This window comes from Populus nigra, chromosome 4 (assembly GCF_951802175.1).
Source record: "Populus nigra chromosome 4, ddPopNigr1.1, whole genome shotgun sequence".
Classification (NCBI taxonomy): Eukaryota; Viridiplantae; Streptophyta; class Magnoliopsida; order Malpighiales; family Salicaceae; genus Populus; species Populus nigra.
In genome coordinates, this window is record NC_084855.1 from 3,385,740 (window position 1) to 3,408,179 (window position 22,440).

Genomic DNA, 22,440 nt, shown 5'->3' on the forward strand with positions numbered 1-22,440 from the left:
AATTTTCAATCTAGGGTTTCTTTTCCAGATACTGTCTACTATTGGGTTGACGGGCGAGGGAGCATGAAAAAGGTGTTTTCGTGTGCATGGGGACAGCATATACGTGGCAAAATGTGAGGCGTCATAGTATAGTGCGGCACATAGACTAGAACGTAGCCCAACATTTTCTGCCATGTGGCGTCTGCTTTTCTTACAAGGACGGTCTGCTCGGAATAATAAACTATCTATCTGTACGTAAAGATTCTCTGCTTCAGTTTTCGTGCTTCCTTTTTGTATTTTCAGTGGGTTTTCCTTTCTTCTCCCAACAGCATCTATCTCTGTTTACTGTTTTGATAATAATGATTTGCCAATTACAATCAAGACGAGATATCCATGGTCTTCTTTAATGAAGCCATACATTTTTTTAATTATAATTTCATGTGGGTGGATTTTTCATAGAGGTTGGACTACATTTATAGCCTGCGGGCTGAATAATATTTTTTTAGTCTTTTTTAATTAAAATTATACTATTCCGATGTTATTTGATCAATTTAATAAATTTAAAAATAATTCAAGTGACTAATAAAAAAATAGCTTGACTCATAAAAATTCAAAACAATATTTTTTTAATACAATATATTAAAATGACAACATATTGTTAGGTTAACTCGTAAAAGTTCAAGATAATATTTTTTTAATAAAATATATTGAAATGATAACATATTGTATTAATCTTTGTCGATCCGAGTTAACTTATCAGATCCATTCGTAAACTTGTTAGTAAACTGTTCACTTCTTTCTGGCATTGTTCATTATGTCAATTGCAAAAGATATCACCGGCATGTTAATTCCATCAGTATATTTTAGAGAGCTATGAAACTGTTCACTTTTTAATTACACTGTTAAGTACTGTTCTTTACAGGTGGAATCACTGACGGATTGAAAATTCACTGGTAATATCTGAGGGGATTTTAAAAATTTTTGATTAAATTAAAATTTTAAATTAAATATTACATATGAAATCACTGACGGATTGAAAAGCTGTTGGTGATATTTGGAGATTTTCTGAAAAATTTTGATTAAATTAAAAATTTAAATCAAATATTACAGACAAAATCACTGATAAAATAGTTAAAAATATTAATATTTAATTATTTATCGGTAAAATGCCCTAATAAAAAGACTAGACTCCTTCATTTCTTAACATACACGCATCTTATTCTTCTTCTTCTCTCCTCATTATGTAAAAAACACCAACATCCCTTTCTTTCTTTCTTTCTCTTCTCTTCTCCTCCATGGACAGGTGTGTCTTCTCCTCCTTCTTTTCTCTTCTCAGTTTATTTAATTAACATACTTTTATGAATTTCTTTTTTCTTTTCTTTTTTTTGTGTTTTTTTTTTTGCATTATATATATATATATATATATATATATATATATATATTATGTTCTTGATAATTATATGAATGTTATTGTAGGATTATTTTTTTCATATGAGATCAATTTTGTTGGGTTTATTTTTTCAATTTTATTGTTGAATTTAAATTAAATTATTTTATTTATTTCTTGATTATAGGTTTTTTAGGTGAGGTGAAAATTGTTTTTAGTTGATTTATTTATTTTTTGCTTTTGTTTATTTTTTTGTGTTGCTTATTTGTTATAAATTTGTTTGAGTTGATTTTTTTTTCCAAGCAACTCAATTCTTGAGTATTATGAAGTGTTTCTTTATATTAATTTAATTATTTTCCACTTTTGTTAAATAGATTTTTTTAAAATATTTTTAAATAATTACTGACGGTATTACTGATAGATTAAGTCCGATGTTGGTATGTTCCAAAGAGTTAAAAAGAAATTACTGTAAATATCATTGTGCCACTGTTTTATCACCAAAAAAATTGAATATAGTATTTTTGTCGGTTATATGCAAACTCTATGAGGGCAATACCAATGGATTGAAGACGATAAAAAAAAATTGGTGCATTTTTTTTTGTTAGTAAATTAATTAATTCATTAGTAATTTTACTCCCCATCGGTTATATGGCAAAATTGGATATAGCAAAGTATAAATATTATCTGTATTTCTAAGGATTAATCTGGTACTGAACATTTGAGATTACATAAAATAATTAATGATAAGATGATTAGTAAGCATTTCAATTAGAATGTAGCTTGCTGCACAAATGTCTAGAGAATAGGATCCCAAAGGTGATGAGATGGCAGCACCATACAGAGAAAGTACTTATCATGTGATCTAGATTTAAAACGACATGTTTGGACGTTTTCAGGTTCATTTAAGAGAATCCCATAAAGCCTGGATCCGGACAGGGACAGACATGACATTTGCCAAGCTTCTTTTTTTTTTTTTTTTCCTCTTCTGGTTTTAATTTTTAATTTTCCTTATTTCCAGAGATATTATTATAATATCAACCCGGTGCTTGCGTGCTTGCCAAGCCATCCACCATGTTGTTATGCACTAGTAATAATACATACACTCACTGCCTCTTCTAGATTTAAATTTTATTTGTTAATTTAATGTATTTATGGAAAAAGGATAACCTTGAAATTTAAAAAATGTTCATGTATAAACCGGTGACGTTTTAAATCCACGAAAGTATATGAGCTTCCAAGCTGGAGGCGAGTTGACTCATGGTGATGTACTAGAATGTGTTTCAAAAAGTGGTGAACCTGTGAACAAATCTCCTTTGTTTTTTTTTTAATATTAAATTGATGTTTATAAATAAAATAATATTTTTTTCATATCAATATATTTGTAAAGTTTAGAAACACGTCTTTTCAGATCAATATATTTATAGAGTTTAAATGCATATCTTTTCAGATAAATATTTGTGTAGAGTTTAAAAAATAACTCTTCATTCAAATTATTTGAACAATTTAAGAGGAGGTGTCATACATAATTATTAGATTAATTAATTCTAAAAATTTAATTAATCATCTCAAATTAATGAATTTCAAAAATAATAATAAAAGTATTTATGTTATATAATGTCAAATGTCATTATAGTTATTTTTTTAAAAAATAAAACATGACAAATTCCATGAAATGACAGTTACGCAACTACCATTTTGAAGTAGTTATTTTTTTTATTTAAAAAAATTTGGGAACAAAAAATTTATAATATCAAAAGCTAATGTTTTTGTCTTCAGCAATACAAATCTGACAAATATTTTTAGAATTCCTCATTTAAATAATACATGCTACAATTATCGATACAAACAAATAACTAGCATGTGTTCACATGTATATGGGGGGAAATATTTGTACAATAATAGATATATTGTATAAAATCTAATAAAAAACACATTATAAAACCATGCTCTGATACCACTGTAGATTTAATGGAAACTTACTGGTGATTTGAGAATTTATTTTCTTATTCCTAGATCAATTGCTTCAGTACTACTACGATTACTAGAACTATATAAATATTCTACAGTACGAATATTTTTGTAAATCTTGTCAAGTTAATTTAAAGAATAAAAAACACGAGAAAAGAAAAGAAAAGGAAAACCATGCATTATCTTAGAGAGAGAGATCCATTACTTTTTTTTTAATTAACTTTTCCAAATATTTAAACCAAGATCATCCCTTATGGATGGATGAGGCCCAACACCAATATGCTTTATGAGTTTCGTGGACTATCTATGATTAAGTCTGTCAAGGAGTAAGGTTTAATAGTAAAATGAAGCTTTATGTTCGAGAGGGTCTGCGTTTTAAGGTTGAAGAAGGAGGAGTTGTCTATTTAGAGATTAGAACCCTTTAGGTCATGAACATTAAACAACCATCAAGTGATTGGTTGAGGTGGAAGCAATCTTTATCCCGGAGAAGAGGAGAATACATGTTTGATTTTTCAAAAGCGTATTTATTGGAAGAGCTTTTCCTTCGTGCTCTTAGTCTGAAAGAGGAATAGTCTCAGGTCCAAAAGGCCTAAGAATACCCTTGGTTGAAAAAATAAACGTTTAAATAGTAACTAGTTGTACGAGAACGATGATAAAATGAGAAAAACACTATTGCACTTATTATTAAAGACCATCATCTGAGATTATAACTCTTGATGATAGGTGGTACATGTGAAGCTAGCTGACATCAATTGGTGCAACTAAGTCAACAAAATGGGCATCAATTCGGTGCCACTTGCAGCACCAATTGGTGTCACTTGCCTTGTTTTTGTCTTTTGCAAGACAAATGCAAGGATACTTGCCTATAAATAAGCAGTGCATTCTTGCCATATATATCACATAAAAAGAGAGAAACAAGAGAGCAAGAAGAGAGAGTGAAGTAGAGTAATCCCACAAAGTTATGAGGTATTTGTGATCAGATAGTAAACGAGGTGTTTTTTCTTAGTAATAGAAAGATTTCAGTTGTTCTCCTATTAGTAGAGAGAGGTTGTAATTCTCACATTACCTAGTAAAATCCTTCTATACTTGCCCGTGAACGTAGCCAATTGAATGAATAACGTAAATTTTTGTGTGTCTAATTTTTCATTTTATCCTATTCTTTGCCTTTTATCTTGTCGGGTTTGCATGCCAGTATCCTAACAGTACACTGTTTGAGTCGAGAGGAACACATCACGAGAGATATCCAACGAATATGAGCATGCTTTAATGTAATTTTGTAGAGCCCGTTATGGTAGACGGATCCATTTGAGATGCATTTAATGGTGAACATAGAATTTACAGAGGGTAGACAGAGGTAGCTCGGGACCATGTACAAGTGGTGTTTGTTTGAGGAACAAGTCATCTGGTTTTTAATCAAGACCTAGCCGTTCAAGCGGAGTATACCCTTATTCAGGCACACATGCAACTCGGTTGCATCAGTAACAACATGACAGTGGAAGCTCCTCTCTAATAACTCTGTGCTAGCCACCGACCAGACTTGACTACTTTGCCTCCCATTCCACCTCCCACCTCTAACTTTTAGTACAATATATCAGTTGTTGCTTTCCTCCTGACCAGGATAAGAAGCATACAAAAGTATTGTAACACATTACTTTGAGGCAATTTGATGATATATTTAAGGATCAATCATGTACTGTGCAGAAGATCCAGAGGTATACGTATGGACGGATGCTAGTGGCCTTTTATTTCTCTTGTCCTGATTAAACCAATATTCTAAGATCCACATTTGTATTTTCCATTACCCTTTATCAAATTAAAAACAGCCGGCCAATTGTTTCTTTCAAGGGGACATATCTGTACATTGTTTCTGCCTTAACAAGATGGTATTAGATTTCATCGGACTGGGAAATCAATACATGGATAACTTTTATTATTCAAAGAGATCATGAGCTTGTGTCGTGATATCTAGTAGCAAAATTTATTAACCATTAAATTAGCATTTTAGTCGCCATCCTCTGCAGTGATTAATTAATTAATTACGCTGAACACCTGTGAGTTTAGTTTAAAGCTATTTTTAAGCTACTTTTATGGATGTTGATGTGTTGTCTTTCATCAAGAAATTCCACTCGGTGCATTGATAGTTCATGTTAAACAGAAAGTTCAATCGAAATATATAAGCATTATAGAAAATTTCCTGAAAATTCTGTCACTGCCAGATTAACAAGTGGAAAAAAACGTTGGATAGGAAATATCATTCGATGCATTTTTTCTCCTGGATTTAAGCGTACGTACGTAGTTATTTTGAAGTGCAAGCTTTAGCTTTGGTCGAGGTGACAAGAAAAAAGGGGAGACAGAAAATCAAAGTGGGGATGGTGGGGGGCACTGCTCTCTGTTTTCTGAAGGAAACAATCTGCTTTTAAAGGATCATATTCAGCAGTCGAAACATGATGAAGAAGCCAAAAGGAAAAGGAAAGAAAGCGTAGAAGATATGGGTCGCCCTCCCGAAATTCTTCAAGTAAAATCATTTGACCGTTGGCCTCTCTGATTTCGAACTTCCACCATATCATGAAATTGTATGATGTGCAATGAGAGGACTTCAGGTGGGACCGGTCGGTATGAAATTAACGCGCCAAAAAAAAAAAGCCTGTACACAGACCTTAACCACGAGAGTATCTTACATGGGCTGTGATCTCTTTCCAATATATGCCGCAGCCTTGTGGTCTGCTAGCTATAAGAAACCACAGGTCTCTTAATTCCTTGGTACTAATCATGTTTCTTCTAATGACTTTTGTAATGCTCGCTTACTTCCTAGAAAGTAATGACCCAATTGCTATTTGTGAATTATAAAAATTCAATTTAACAAAAATATTGAACTATAGGGGCGTGGATTGCCATTAAACATCTTGACATTAAATTTTAAAAAGGTTGTTTGCTTTTGTGTTTTACAAATATTTTTGAAAAATATTATATTATATTTTTTTGCTTTAAATTAAATTTTTTATGTGATTCTAGATTGCTTTTGATGTGTTAATATAAAAAATATTTTTAAAAAAATATAAACAATATTATTTCAATGCATTTTGAGCAAAAATCACTTTAAAAAACAATCATTATTATATTTTCAAATACAATATAAATAACTTAATTTACAGGTTTGATCTGAGCTGCTTGAATCTAAAATTAACCATCAATTCTTGTTTTTCTTTTTTTTTATCATTGAATTATAATTTATTAATCTAAAATTTGCATTTTTCATATAACTTGGTACTTTCCGAAATTGAGACAATATTAATATATCTAACTCAAAAAACTAAAAGATGTATTAATTAATTAGTAAGTTACCGATTAAAGTCGGTCAAAGGATCTACGTACGAACATATCATGTATTAAAAGAAATGTCAAGTATGTTCAAAAGAGATTCTCCATCGATAACACTTGTAAAGATTGCAACTTATCCTGCCTGCGCTACATATCATCTTTGCTTTTTCCTGTGGGGAAAAAGTTTTCTCCGACGTACGTACCAGTTGGAAATTGTAGTTAGTCTGATATATATATATATATATATATTATAACATGTTTTTTAAATTACTTTTTACTTTGGAAAACTTCGGTTTTTTTATATGTTTTAAAATGATTTTAGCACACTAATGTAAAAAATACAAAAAACCTAAAATAATATCATTTTAATATATTTATAATTGAAAAATACTATTCATCACTGTATCAAACACAAACTTTAAACCGTTAAAACCTAAGATGGCTTGGATATAATCCCGATGGCCTGATGGATAATTAATGTTAGATTAATGCTATCTCAAATTACTTTAATAAAAATAATTTTAATTTACTAATATTAAGAATAAATTTTAAAATAAAATAAATATTATTTTAATTAAATAGGAGAAAAACTAACACTGAAAGACCTGCACTTTAAACTTTAAAGAGCATGGCTTCTGATCTGCGCTCTGATAAATTATGGGCTACAGAATCAGCAACGGCAAGCTCCCAATAGACTGACAATCTCTTGGCCGGACACCTGTCAGTGCGCTATTTGCCAGAACAATTAACATTTGGCATAAGTCTTGGAAAGCCCGAAGCACACCTCCTGGTCATGATGCAGTCATATATGACGTGGCAGTGGAGTTTTCCTGTCACATGACGTCAGGGGATGACATTCCATAAATATGAATTGGGATACGCTAGCTGGAATAATTCGTTCCACTGTGAGAGGTCCTATACGATTAATTTTGGCATACACACACACACACGCATATATGCGCGTGCATGGTGTTTTTTTTGTTTTGTTTTGGAAAAGAAAAGACGTGACAAGGACTATTGTAAATTTTAAGTTTGGGACAAGCCAGATATTTGGAAGGTGTAAAATTAATGGAAAAGAGGAGCTTGGTCCCAATATGAGTAGAAGTGGGAACAATGCTATGTTGCTGTCTATTTTTTTACTTTAATTATATATTTGAAAGTCTTAACTAATCAAGAACTATTGTAAATTTTATCTAATCAATATATATTATAGTTTTGATTTATATTTTCTTGAAATCTTAATTAAAAAAAAAACTAGAGTTTATAATTTTTTTAAAACTACAAACACAAAATCTATTATACTGCATGTTTGTTTGAAATTGTGGTAAAAATTATTTTTTAAAATATTTTTTTTGAAAACACATTAATATTTTTTTTATTTTCTAAAACTTAACTGACTATCTAAAAATATGTAAAAAATTAATTTTGAAATAAAAAAATCTTAAAAGCAGTTGGACCTAAATAACAAATAGAACTACAGAACATGCAGTAAAATCATCTCCACTTGTTGTGAATTCAGACAACGACCTCACGCTTGAAAGTAACATGAGCCCAGCTGGAAGGCAAAGAAATACTGTAATAATTAAAAGCCTTCCCTTTCAGCTGTTTTCTCCTAACATCGCACATCATCATCACCTTACAAGTTTGGACTTATATTTGTAGAGCGAGAGAAGCTAGGGTATTTAGATCTCTGAGTGGAGAAAAAAAGGCTTTCCTCGGAGGCATATTATGTTCATGTGAAACTGTATCTAGAAAGACAGCGAAGCTAGGGTAAGGGATGACTTGAGAAAGATAATTTAGATTTGGATAATAATTAGGTAGGCAAGGATTGGTTTTGCAATAACTACGTGAGCGTAGTACCAAAATAAGCATTTATTATGCACAGGTGATGTCACATATTAAGTAAGCATCTTCTCTTTTTTACTCCTGCTTTGTTTTCGCTTGTTATACTCGTTATGTCAGTAGTGATCAGATGCCCGAGTTACACAAAACGGAAGCAGACACTCGAGGGCTCTGGACCTTTCTTTATGGCTGGTAAAAGATTAGTCAACAAGGTGTAACACTCTGATTCCTTTCACTTGCAGACTGACTCTAGATGATATCATGGCTTCGGCAAGGAGAGAGATGGGCATGCAGATGCGAACTAGCTGATTCAAAGGTATCTGCCCCTCTACGTGCACGCGATCTCTTCTCTTTCTCTCCATCAAACATTGAAATGATACGTGTCCGAAGAAAACAGAAAAACATTAGAAAATAAGCATTTGTTTCTTTTAAGTCAACCATCGTTTTCTACGATGGGGTTTTGACAGTGTACCTAAATTACCCGGAAATTGAAAAATCGTGATCAGAGAAAAAGGTGCCTCGGATTCGAAAGATGTCATCCACCATTTGATTAATCTTCTCAGCGGCTACTTTGGAGGAGTTTTTCAATTTCTAACGTAACTTTTTAAGATACCATGCATGGGTGCCTCATCATTTTAGTAAAGTCTACATCAGCAACCGTACATGCGTAACAGTAGTTGTCTTGAGCTATTCTAGTAGTTGCTGTAGCTAGGGCTTATCCGTGATATGCAGGATGTGGATATCTACCCAAAATTTCATGGTAACTGATAAGGATAGTGAAAGGTTTGTTCTCCTACCTAGTAGACTTCACTAGGTGATGCCCGTGCGCTGCCGCGGGCTTGTTTGGTAATTGCACATCGACGTATAACAAAAAAAAATGGAAGAATTAACTTTCTCAATATGCAAGCAAGATTACGGTACTGTATTGTAAGGAAATGAATGTTGTGGTTGAGCAATTGCAAAGGCAGATGAAAGAGATGGTCATGAGTCATCAAAACTTGAATATTAAGCGCATAAGAAAACAAAAGGCTACATTAACTGAACATGGTTGTTGTTCGAGGAATTCATAACAAAAAGATGTTCGATAAATCCAAAAGAGCTAAATATAGCAGCGTATGGCAAGAGAGTTAAGTAGAATGTTGTCGAAGGAAGGAAAAAAGTATGTGGCATCACAAAAAGTACATTCATATGGCTACATAGCTAGATGTCCTGCAAATGGCCAACATGATTAAATTAATGGCTGAAACAAAAAAGATTGAAAAGGAGGAATTGCTATCCATCCCATTGAAAAGATCTGAAAGGAGATATAATCTAATACATGCTTTTGTATGCTCGTAAAACTACCCATGTTATGTATAAGCAAATGCCTAGGTGTAACGACAATAACTCATGCGAGAAACCAACTTATTAATAAGTTGTCGTTTCTGTCAACAACTGTCGGGTCTCAATTTATTAAAGTTCAACCCAGGAAAAGCTGGCCATAAGCAACCACAGAAACAACAGCAAGGTGATGAAAAAACCAAGTGAAACACGTCATCTACCAGGGCAAACAGTCCAACTAAAGCAATGCGCGCCAACTGGTTTTAATCAATGCAGCTCAGGCAGAATATGTTTTGAAAAAAGCAAGAGTTGGTGCAAAATGACAGTGGAATGCTATATCAAGGAAAGATGAATATAAACGAGCATTACAGTTCACTTGATCAAGCACAAGTGACTACATAACGTAGCTCGTAGTGAAAGGAAAAGGAAAGCTAAAATAAAACAAATCAACAACGGCAATCAATAGAGCTCTAATTCAGATTACTATGGCATTCAATAAAATAGGTGACAGTCTAGTACTCTCTTTAACTATTATCCACAATATCAGTTTGATAAAGGACTAAGATTGATGGGGTACGCATATTGTACTATTATGACGCAGCAGAGAATAAATGGAGTTACCTACAGCGTGGGTTGACGCAGAAGACCATTGTTTTTTTCGCAGTGGTTCAGATGCTTCGCAGCTAGAAGAAGCAACTTGGTTATCCTATTAATCAGCTTATTTGGGAGGGAGACTCACCGCATACGTCAGGGCTGTCACCATAAAATGTTGTTAGTGAGGCATCTGTGCTTTGTAAATGCAAGAGAAAGGAAAAATACTCATTGAAAGGCATATGGGAGAAGAAAAAAAATACCCATCAGATGTAAAAAAGACCGTAGAGAAAACACTAAGGTGAAAAAAATGCTAAAAAGAGAGCAGCTGGGGGTATGAAAACAAACAGAGACAACAAAGAACTTTTATCATATAGCAAAAAAAAAAAGTTCTTGGCCGTAAATGATGCATGTATAAAGCTATAATATCTTATATAGAGTTTATAAAGGATGTTGTTTCCACTAGCACAATTGTGATTACTTGAAAGATATTGAATACCAAAAATCAATAAGAAATCAATTGAGGCATACTTTGTCACCAATGCTAAGTACGTAGTACCCTATATTCTGAGTTGAAATTCACTAAACTGCAAAACATCTGCGTTTTCATATTCCTTGCTTATGATATCTTTTAATTCAGTCAATGCTGCTTTTCAAACCTCTCAAGCAAACGCAAAGATCAATCCCCTTACACACTTGGTAAAAAAAATAATGTGATTTCCAAGAATCATTTAGATCTAGCTATATCATCATCCAAAAACTATTTAAGGGGTCATTACCATCTTAAAAAACAAAAAGGGGAAAAGGAAAGGAAAATAAATGCACCTTTAATCTAGGATTCTGTAAAGCAATTCTTTGTCAATGGAATGACGAAGAAAAAATTGGCAGCAAGTTCAACCAAGAATTTTTATGTTGGCATAGCATATTTTTTGCTTTACTAATTATTGAATAGACTATTGATCATAAAAAAAACCATGCCTCAACACAGCGCAAGCGATGAAAAAGAGTGCGACTCACGGCTCACTTGAGCTACATAAATTCCTATGAAATGCAAACCATCATAAAGCAACCACAGGGTGCAAAGAAGTTTGTGTAGTAAAACAGAGAAATATAGAAACAACAAACAAAACGATGGAAAACAAATATACAATTTGTAAAATAAGTTTTCAATGACACGGAGTGAAAAAAAAAGGCACAAATTCTAACCAAACAAAGCACACAGATTCTCCAAAAGCATGTTCGACTCCCTAACCAGCACCACAATAAAAATCACACAGGCTCTAGCCAATGTTCAAGCACAAATTAACAACAAAACATTAAAAAGAACAGACCAAGTCGAACAAAAAATAATCACATCCCTTTCTTTTCTTAGGCAGGTTACTAACAGTAAAAAAAGAAGAAGCCATAACCAGAATGTAATCAGAAATCAAATCCCAAGGAAAAAAACATCGGGAAAAAACTCTTGCATAAACATGAAGGAGAAACGGACAAACCAGCACTCCACAATCTGACTGACAGCCAACAAACCAAGCCCAGTAGCCCTTCTCGAAACAAAACCCAAGAACCTAAGAACAAAACATAAACAATATAAAGCACCGAGAATCAGCAAAACAAAAGAAATCATCAACAACAGACCATAAACCTCAAATTCAAGTGGGAAAAATCATTTAAAAGCCAATGTTACTACTTTTCTTTTCGATATATATATATATATATAAGAATCTTTCTTCCTTTCCTTCCAGCTCGACTTCTCTATGGCTCTCACTGTGATGCAAGGGTTTAACCTTCTTCAAACACGCCACCATTCTAGTTCACTTTGATTTTTTGTCATCGGTTCACTTTGCTTTTTTGTCGTCGCTTTCAGATGTCGAGCTCCATCGCCTTGCGCTGGTTTCAGCGAGGTCTTTGGTGTTTGTGTTGGTTGCTGGGGTATCTGGGGTTTTATCAGCGATGTATTTGTGGGGTTTTCATGGGCTTTAGGCTTAAGCTGATTGACTTCTCTAGGGTTAGCGGGTTTGGTGTTTTGGATTTTGTACGGCAAGTAAATTTTGCCTCTGAAACTATAATATTCTGCAATTGTAAAATTTCATTCTTTTGCAATTGAGAGATCATTGTCTTCTTCTTTTTCAAGTCTTTCTAATCACAAATACCTCTCTTGCAATTGTTGCCAGCCTAATTAATTGTGCGAAACACTGTAGTAGCAATCCATTGTATTCCGTGATAGCAGCTATAGTTTTCCCCGCATGATTTAGTTTTTGTTAATTAAAGACCAGATTAAGGCTGAACAAGATAAAGAGTGGTAACGGAATTGACAAGAACAGTATCCATAGGAACTTTGTGCTAACCACGGTTTTTCGATACAGCAGAAAGATTAACTAAGGATGAACTTGAAAAGATCGGATTAACATTATTGTGGGCTTAGCCTCTTCAATATTAACGGAACTGGCATTTCTTACCACGCACTTGGGAGAAAACAACAAACACAGAAAAAGAAAAACGAGCAAACTTTTTAATTGCAGGTATTTGACGTAGATGAGTAAAAGAGAAACTAATAAAAGCACCTGTGAATATAAACTCGATTCACTAGCAGTTTGCACTGGAAATAGTTGCTCCAAAGTGGAATTCGAATGCGGAACAGTGAGAGGAAATACAACTAATGGGCCGTTTGGGTAAGAGCAGTGGGCAAAGAAAAATTTCTACCCAATGGGCCTGATCGATTTCAAAATCTCACCTCGCATAGTCCTCTAGCCCGCTGACTGGGGTAAAGTAATCGACTAGTGATGCTCCAAAAGGCCCATTCAAACATAGCCCGTATGTTTTATTTTTTAGCTCGAAAAAAAATCGAGAAATAAAGAGTTCAAACCTGTTTGAAATGAAGGAAAAAACACAAGAAATCAAGAAATCTTCAAACTTAAGAGTGGCCCGGATTCAAATCAAGTTGCCGTCGTGAATAGTCCGTCTAATCCAGGTTCTTCTTGACCCTCTGAGCCTAATCCATGACTGAAAAGTTTCATCTAGGAAAAAATGGGGGAAAACAATTAATAAGAAATCAAAACCTGTTTGAAATTAACGAAGGAAAAAACACAAGGATTCGAACTTAGAGTGGCCCGGATTCAAATCAAGTTGCAGTCGTGAATATTCCGGCTGATCCAAGTTCTTCCTGACCATGTGAGCCTAATCCATATATGAAAAGTTTCATATGGGAAAAAATGGGGGGAAACGATCAATAAGATGGAGAAAACACACGATACATGTGAAGATGATGACATTTTCATATATTTTTTTTTGTGATCAATCAAATGTTAGCATATCCAGCAGCTAAACTTCATAAGATGCTTGAAATCAAATAAATTGAAGCATGAACAGTTAGATATATAGTCAAGGAAGCAATAGCAAAAGGCAAGCTCGCGATATAATAGCCATCTCAATGTTGAAAATTTGAAATCATTGAGAGCAAACATAAACTGCATGAAAGGATATAAGGTTTCCGATTCTGTAACAAAACCAATTCATCATATATGCATGACTAATTCTAAGTTTGAAATATCAAGAAATTCATAAAATCACATTTTCCAATGAAAACAGGAAAATGCAATATCCATATTCAACCTATCATGAAAGAAAAAAGTTTTCGATCCTAAAACAAACAGGTGAAACTTTGCCCAATGATATGTTAGTCATGGGAGTGTGAGTGCAAATTAAGGATGCCAACTCTAGTCACAGGTGCAAGCCAATCCGAAAAACTTGACAGCAATGCACCACCAAATCTAGTTCGCTATGGCACTATCTAGCTAGATACAATTTATTCGTCCCGATGCTTCAAGTCTTTGTTCCGATTGATTGTCCACGAACTTCCTGCCCTGCCTTATCAATTGCAATCTGTGCATCACGGCACTCAGGACTACAAAAAGCACCCAAGTAACTGCATGGCAAAAATGGTGTTACTCCAACTTCATTAAAATGCACTAATCTGCAGATTCATCTAAAACATTCTCCAGCAAATACAAAAAATATATATACGGTAGAGAATAGAGAAGCAAAGCCAAAAGGAAAACATCCACTATTAAAAAATAGGTTATTAGCATCGGATTTTAGCAGCAGAATAATTCAGTTGATGATTTAGCAACGGATTGTACATATATAATTTTTTTAGTATCAACAACGGATTGGTAACAGAAAATCCATGGATGAAAAACAATAAACTGTCAAAAAAAATTATTTAAAAAATCAGCTATGAATTTTAGTTTTATCCACAACAGATTAGTTAAATGATAATAGCTCTATTTTTTAGTAGTGATCTAACCAGATGAAAAGGTATAATATCTATTCCTTCCCTATTTCCGGTTCCCTTCTCAGCAACAGCAAGCATCACAATAGAGTTCTTTTTCCTCAGGAAGGCCACATGAATGATCCCCTACTAACCCTAACAGCACTACTTTGCTTAATCAATTTGCCTTTAATTGCTCAAAACAGGCAAAAAAAAAAAGATACAAATCATGACAGAAGGCAATCTCCAAGGTATAACTTTATTTCGCAATTTTCTCAGATATTGATAAAAAAAATAGAGCAAATTGCTTCTGTTCTTAGAAATTCTTTGATACAATGACAACATGCAAAATCAATTATGCATTATTATTTTATTTCCAAAATCAACAAAAAAAAAACCGCGATAATTGCAACATAGAATGAAAATAATAAAAAGAAACAAAATCTTACCCGTACATATAAACATCCTGTTTTTTATTCAATCTCTTCTTGCAATAGCCACACCTATCAAGAAAATGCTCAGTCTTCACCAATCCACCTCCTATATCCTTCTCTTTCTCTGGCAGCAGCGGCTGAGGAGGCGAAACCGTGATAATCCTCTGGAGAGACTGATCGTCCGTGTCATCAGCAACGAAACCAGCATCCCACGGCGGAAGTCGGTGGTTGCTGAAACCAATGTCGCTGAAGCTCTGCGTATGAGTTAAGCGAGAGCGCTTGCCTGGCATTGATTGATTAATTTGGGGATCTTACAGAAATCCAAAAATTAGGGTATTGAGCGAGAAGAACGAGAGAGAAGCAAAAGGAGAGCGAAACTGAAACTGAAATTCTATCTTGCGTGCGTGAGGAGAGTAGCGCCTGAGTGTGTCTTCAGGGTTTATATAGGCTACTGTGGGGGCCCCAGGTTGTTAGCGAATTATATTAGAGATACCTTTTAAGTTGTGTTCTTGGGGGTGGGTGGAGATGTGGTACTGTGTGATGTAGAGCATGGTAAGAGAGTTAAAGTGACCAATGAGATAGCTCCCAATTTGGAGTGTTTAGAATCTTATTATTTGAAGAGTTTTTATCCACACTTTTTTTTTAATAAAATTAAGAGCCAATAAGAAGGGGGAGCTTTTTTCCTCTTCTATCCACTAAAAAGGGCTTTAAGAGAAAAAACATTATTATAAAAAAATGTTCTGGTAAAAAAAAAAACCCATCCTGACAATTAAATCTATTATATATATATATATATATATATATATATATATATATATATGCTTGGTACTTGAAAGGTGTTCGTAGTTTTATATTTGAAGCTATGGTTTAATAGAAGATTTAAGACATATACAAATCAAATTAAAAATATTAAACATAATAAATATTAAAAAAACACGTCTCTTGAGAATAAAAAAGATAATTGAAATTAACTTATAAATTGTCTACGTTCTCAACCTTTTAAATCATTTCTGTTACAAGATGTAAATATATAAATAACGATATTAAATAGTTGACTCCCACTGCCAGCATGGATGGACACCCATTCAGATTGATGGTGATGCCAACTATAGCAGCAATAAAGATAACCATTCCAAACTAGATGTGAAAATACATAAATGGTAAAAAAAAAACATTATAGAATACACTAAAAGGTTGGATGATTTAATGTAGATTGACATTGTTCATAAATTCACAAAACAATGTAGATTTACTATTTACTTTTTAATAATTCATTTTGGCCCTCTAAATGTTTTTTTTGGTGATTTGATCATAACCAAACTTAATTGCTTTTTATTTCTTAGGCAATGGTTGAATTGGAAAAGGAGGGATCAAAATAAAAAAGATGTCAAACATGAGTGATGCACCAAAGATTTCTTGAAAAATATACTTAAATTCTCGATCTTTAAAAATATACAATTTATACAATTAATTGGGTCTTTTTAAATTTCTAAAATTCACTTTTGATATAGAAGTTCATTTGTATTATTTTTCAATCCCTGATTAAAGAAAAAAAGGGGATAGCTCAATGAACTCCAGAGATAGAATAGAAAATCGATGTTCACATCCTTTCTGTGCATCAAAATAGTTTTTCTTGGTTTTTATGGGTTCTATGCAATGAGAGAGACTTGGTGATAGTTTTTTAAAGTCTCAATATTGCTGAAAAATATATATTTAAGTCTAGGAAGTCATAACTAACTTGGTTTGATTTTGAGTTTTTGAACAATGTTTTGGGTATTTTGGGTTGATGGGTTGGTTTTGTAGTGTTCTAAAAATGTTGGTGAGGTGTTTTCGGTTGAAATAAATTAAAATTGAATTTTTTAGGCAAGAGAAACGTTGCCCCAAGTTTTCAGCTACCACGATGACGGTCAAAATTTGGATTCGTAAATGACATATTATTTTCTTTGGTGGACAATGTTTACTAGCTTATTAAACAAAATTACATATTAATTCTTTGCTACTCTATATCAATCAATTAACATTAATATTCACACGTGTGTTCGCACACAAATATATATCCACACATGAATTAAGTTTAAAAAATCTATTAAAATATAACTAACTTTTAACTTTGTATAAACCCTAATTTTTCAACAAACTTATTATAAAGGACAAGATTTAAAACAATACCATAAATTAAATAGAAAAAAAATCAAGAAAACTTACTCAAGATAAAGGAATTAAATAATCAGTTGGTAACTTGGGTTTGGAAGAGATTTTTTTTTCAGCAAAGGAAAGGGGAAGACAGTTCAGAGGGAAGGGGGAATGGATTGAAAATGGCTGCCATATTATATATACCAAGCTTTTGGACCAAACTAATGTACTAAACAAATTGCTTAACTTAATGGGCCAACAATTTAAAATAATTCTATGGGTCTCACACTTTCGATGGATGGATGAACATGGGTCGTACAAGATCCCTGGTTATTAAGACCACCTCGTTGATGGCCACGAACATTATGGTTGTTATGGTTGCGTGGATTTAGATGGTAGTTTAATAATAAAAATTTAAAATTAAAAGATTTATTCTTTGTATGATTTCAAGTTTGAACTTTGTGGTTGCTTATATGATAACTACTGTAGGTTTACATGATCGTTAACTTCAAAACTCATAAGATTAGTCAAGGTGCATGCAAGCTGGTCCGAACATTTTTATTCAACTAAAAAAAAAAACTTATTGTACAAATAGCTCAGATTGGAGCTGGAATTATTTGAAAGATGAATATTTGTGTTTTGCCTCTTTTACTTTTCTCAACTAGCCCATCAATTAAACTAGAATGGCTATGAAAATATTTCTTCTAAATAATAATATTGTTGTGTATTGAAAAAGAATTGTTTAGCTTAAAAGCGTAAGGCGATAGATCTTGTAGCCGTTTGATCAGCATAATTATTATATTATATTAAATAATTATCTCAATTTAAGATTCTGAATTAGTAAACGAGATTCTGAAATATAATTTATTTATCACACTTTAACATATATATGAGGTTTTATTTATGAATCATGTGCTCACTTTTTTTCTCGCATCAAATAATTATCCAGTAAGCAATTTTGTGGCAGCTGCATAAAATTAAAGGAAAATCAAGTAGACAAGATGTCCTTTTTATTTATTTATTCTTTTTTTTTTCCATCCAAGGCTAGTACGAATACATCAAAGCCAATAATAATAATAATAATAATAATGTGAATTTATTTGGCTTTTTTGTATGTAGCCTCAGCCAGTCCGACGTCGCACTGCGTGCTTGCCATTTGTCAGCATCATCATTTGAAGTGTAAATCCTTGAAATTGACTGCACAGTATTAAAACAAACGCATGTGAATTTATAAATGTCAATGTTGCTTCGAGAATTGATTTTATTTTTTAATAAGAGAACAAATTTTAAGAAAAAGGGTCCACAGAACATGAATCTTGTAGCTTACGAAGGGTCTCTTTGGCCACACAGTCAGCGTCGCACTTCATTTCGCAGAAGGAGTAGCCATTGCCCTCGCTCTTGCATTTGTCCTCGCAATCATTGAAACATGCTGCGTAATGATCATCCACCTTGTTTGCAGTGGTTAGGTGCATTGCTGCAGCAGCAACAATGCACATGAGAAAAACTGCTACGAGTTTGTTGGCCATCTTGTCTCCTTTTTGCTCGTGTGTTTAATTTCTTCTCTTGATTCGATGGATGATGCGAAGAGAAGAATGAAGGATTGAGATATTTATAGAATCACAGAGTCTAATTTTGTGCAGTTTGAATCCATTTTTTCCGGCAAAACTTGTGGTTAATATTCCCATTGCATTCCTTTCGGATTTGCTGAAAGAATTGAATGGTACAGGTGCATAGAGCAACTTGGTCAAACTCTCTTTTAAATCACCACCAACCTTAGCACCACACACGCCAAAAAACAAGAGGGGACGGAAAAGTTCAGCTTAAATTTTGTAGCAATATCCTGTTTTTCAATTTAAACCGGAAGGTGAGGGAGTGATTTATAGAGCTGCGCTTTCAACCAACAATAAGATCTTGAAAGGTTTTTCCTGGGCCATTACATATCTAAGTAGAAAGATTTAAAGGACATGTCGTTGTACCCAGCTCGCTTGTTTTTCACTCTCAGGCAAAATTAATAGCAGTAACAAAAGAAAAGGAAGAGGAGGGGGGGGGGGGGGGGGGGGAAGGTAATTAAATGCATGTTAGGACATGGGATTGGTAGGAGATGGACAAAGAATAACTTGCAATAAAATTTCTTTCATAGGTTTCTGATCAAAAGTTTTGAAAATACAATATTAATATTTAGTGTAACGTTCATAGATATCTTGGATGTATTAAAATATATTAATATGTTAATAAAAGAGATCGTCGCTATACTGCCACAGTAGAGTGACAGTTCAAGAAGCCATCAGTTTGGTGGATAAATGCATTTCCGTGATTAATTTGTTCGAGGCAGAAAGTGGTTCCTCCAAATTTCATAATCAAGATTGTCGATAGAGATAGTCCAAGGAATATGCCTGGCGGGAATCTATCAGAAAAAAAAAAAAAAAAAAACCAGCGATGCACCTGCATCCTAAATATTCGAATTCAGTATAGGCATCTTCTAATTCTGGTTTTCCTCCTAGATTGTCAGTTTCTTTTTCTCGAGTATGTTTTGGTGTCATAACCTTCTGGAATGATAATCTATATTAGCATGATTAATTAGGCAGCCACATCAATTTACGTGTCTGTAGTTTTTCTCGACTTCAATGCAGTGCAAACATAATTAAATAGAGTTCTGAAAAGGTTTCTCCAATGGTTTGTTTCTTTTGCTTGTGAGTATCAGGCTTCATCTTCCATCATTTGCCTTGTACTTAAATTTATCAAACACTCCTGTGTCATCATACTTGTCTAGGCGTTGCAGTTCAAAGGAGCTTTAGCTGATGAACTATAATGAATTAACAAAGGCATTCTTTTCCTACGTTCTGTTATTTTGTTTTCTGACAACATGACGTTGATCAGCTGTGTTCGTCAAGTTTTCACACCAACAAAAAGACAAAACAGATAGCAAGAGCGATGAAGATGAAGAGGCTGTAGCTTAATAGAATTTTTTTGAAAAGCATGATTGCTAGAAATATTAGCAAGGAAGATGGTGGCGAAACATGGGATGGCATAGATGCTGAGGGGAACAGCACTGGTCGGATCCCTGCAGTTGCTGGTGGGGCTTCTACTTGCACCGGTGGGGATGCTGGTGTTAATGGTAGAGTAATTTCAGATTCTGGTGCTGGAGCAAGTGCTACTGCTTTGAAAGCTGCCAAAAGCAACTTGGAGCTTAATAGAATTTTTTGAAAACCATGATTGCTAGAAATATTAGCAAGGAAGATGGTGGCGAAACATGGGACGACATAGATGCTGGGGGGGACAGCACTGGTCGGATCCCTGCAGTTGTTGGCGGGGATGCTACTTGCACCGGCGGGGATGCTGGTGTTAATGGTAGAGTAATTTCAGATTCTGGTGCTGGAGCAAGTGCTACTGCTTTGGAAGCTGCCAAATGCAACTTAGTAAGTAGTTCAGGTATAGAACTCTCAACATAAGTATTATCTTACTGGTACAGAAACATTCAAATTTTTTGTCTTCGCCAATAGATAATCTTTCTTTTCAAAATCCAAGAGCAGGGATTACCTCGTGGGCTTAAAGGAGCAGCAGCTGGAGGTGGAAGAGTTGGCCCTAGCGAGAAGGGACCTGCCAATATATATTCCAGTGAAACAAATTGTTTAGCCAAGGTAGGAGTATTTGTATTAGGTTGACAAACAACGTATATAGTTTATGTTTTAGTTTCCATATTTTTTTCCCAGCGTAATTAAGAATTGTAAAGGATCCATGAATTTTCAACCACCTGGTGCTGGCAGAGGGGTCCCAGATGCTGTAAAATACAATACAATTATCATTAGAAAGTTTAACAAACATTGACAGAACTAAAAAGATTCTTAGCAGGTAGATTTTAAGTCCTACATTTACACTGTCCCGGCACGCCACAAGCGCCGGGGAGAGAGATAGCTAGAGTACGGTTAATTGGTAGCTGAACCGGAACATTGGCTGTTAGTAGTAGACAAGCGCAATCCATGCCAGTGCTCATCAGTGACTTCAATGAACTGCAACAACTAGCAGTTGGTGGTGAGCCATTGTTGGTGCTTCCAGTTATAAAATTAACACACGGGGTGAAGCTTGATATCATCGACATGGTGCACGGTGTATTAATTTGCCCATTCACTGAAATTACTAGGAGAGTTGATAACATTGCCATCAATTTGATTACTTTGAGCCCCTCCATTAGTAGTTTTGAACGAGCTGCAAATCTTGTTGATTAGAAGAGTATAGAGAAGAACCGTGTTATATGGGTGGAGATAAGAAAATCATATATAGACTGGTGAGGGCAAAAGAATTGGAGGGAAATAACTTGTAGATTTGAAATGGGTTCTGGAGTTCAACAACTATAGCTAATTTCCCATGGTTGAAGGAAGCTTTAATTTTTATTTACTTCCCCGAGTCTTTAAGGGAAAGGAGTCCAAGTTAGGTACGGTAGGCATGCCGGTCATAGTTTTAAATTTGTTTTGTTTATATATATATATATATATGACAGCAACGTCAGTCATCGGTAGATTGTATCATTTGTCTCTGCTTTTTAACTTAGTTCAAGGGAAAGCTCAGCTTGATGCCCAGCCCAGCGGCGGGTTAAACCCGGACTTGGGTGATCTGGAGTCTTCATCGAGTTTGTTTTATTTAAACTCGAGCTAACTTAAAAAAAATCGTTCAACTTGCCAAGTTAATCTAGAATTTATGTGACCCAATAAAATCCAAAAAGATCTATTTTTTATTTTAATAGGTGTTTTTTTCTCTTAGTTAAATTTTTTTTATTATTAACTTATTTCAAAGTTTACTATATAAATATTAAAAAAATATTTTATTTTTTAATATGAAATTTGAAATTTTTTAGTATATATATTCTATATTTATAAAAAAAAATTATATTTTTTAATATGGAATAAAAAAAAAATTGATTTAAATATTTTAACTTAAAATGATAAGATAATATCTAATGTGTAATAATAAAATTTTAAAATAATTTTTTAAATTTTATTATTTATATTATATATAATCTATATTCATAAAATTGGTTTTTAATTTTTTTAACGTGAAATATTAAAAAAAAAATTGTAAGGACGTGCAGTGAATGTTTCGGTAGAAGCTTCATCCAAACTATTCATTGGTGACCATAACATTGAGATTGCTTTGTTTATAACGAGTAACGAGAAAATTGGAACCTTCCTTTTTGTGAGCACTTAGGT

General features: G+C 33.6%; 1 long non-coding RNA gene across 1 annotated transcript; it reads right to left on the minus strand.

The window, feature by feature from the left end:
* Window positions 1-9,508: 9,508 nt before the first annotated feature.
* On the minus strand, window positions 9,509-12,920 carry LOC133691970 (uncharacterized). Its single transcript, XR_009841772.1, has 3 exons — window positions 11,899-12,920; window positions 10,436-10,567; window positions 9,509-9,703 (listed from the first exon to the last, which is right to left on the minus strand). It is a non-coding gene; the product is annotated as an uncharacterized LOC133691970 (long non-coding RNA).
* Window positions 12,921-22,440: the final 9,520 nt, after the last annotated feature.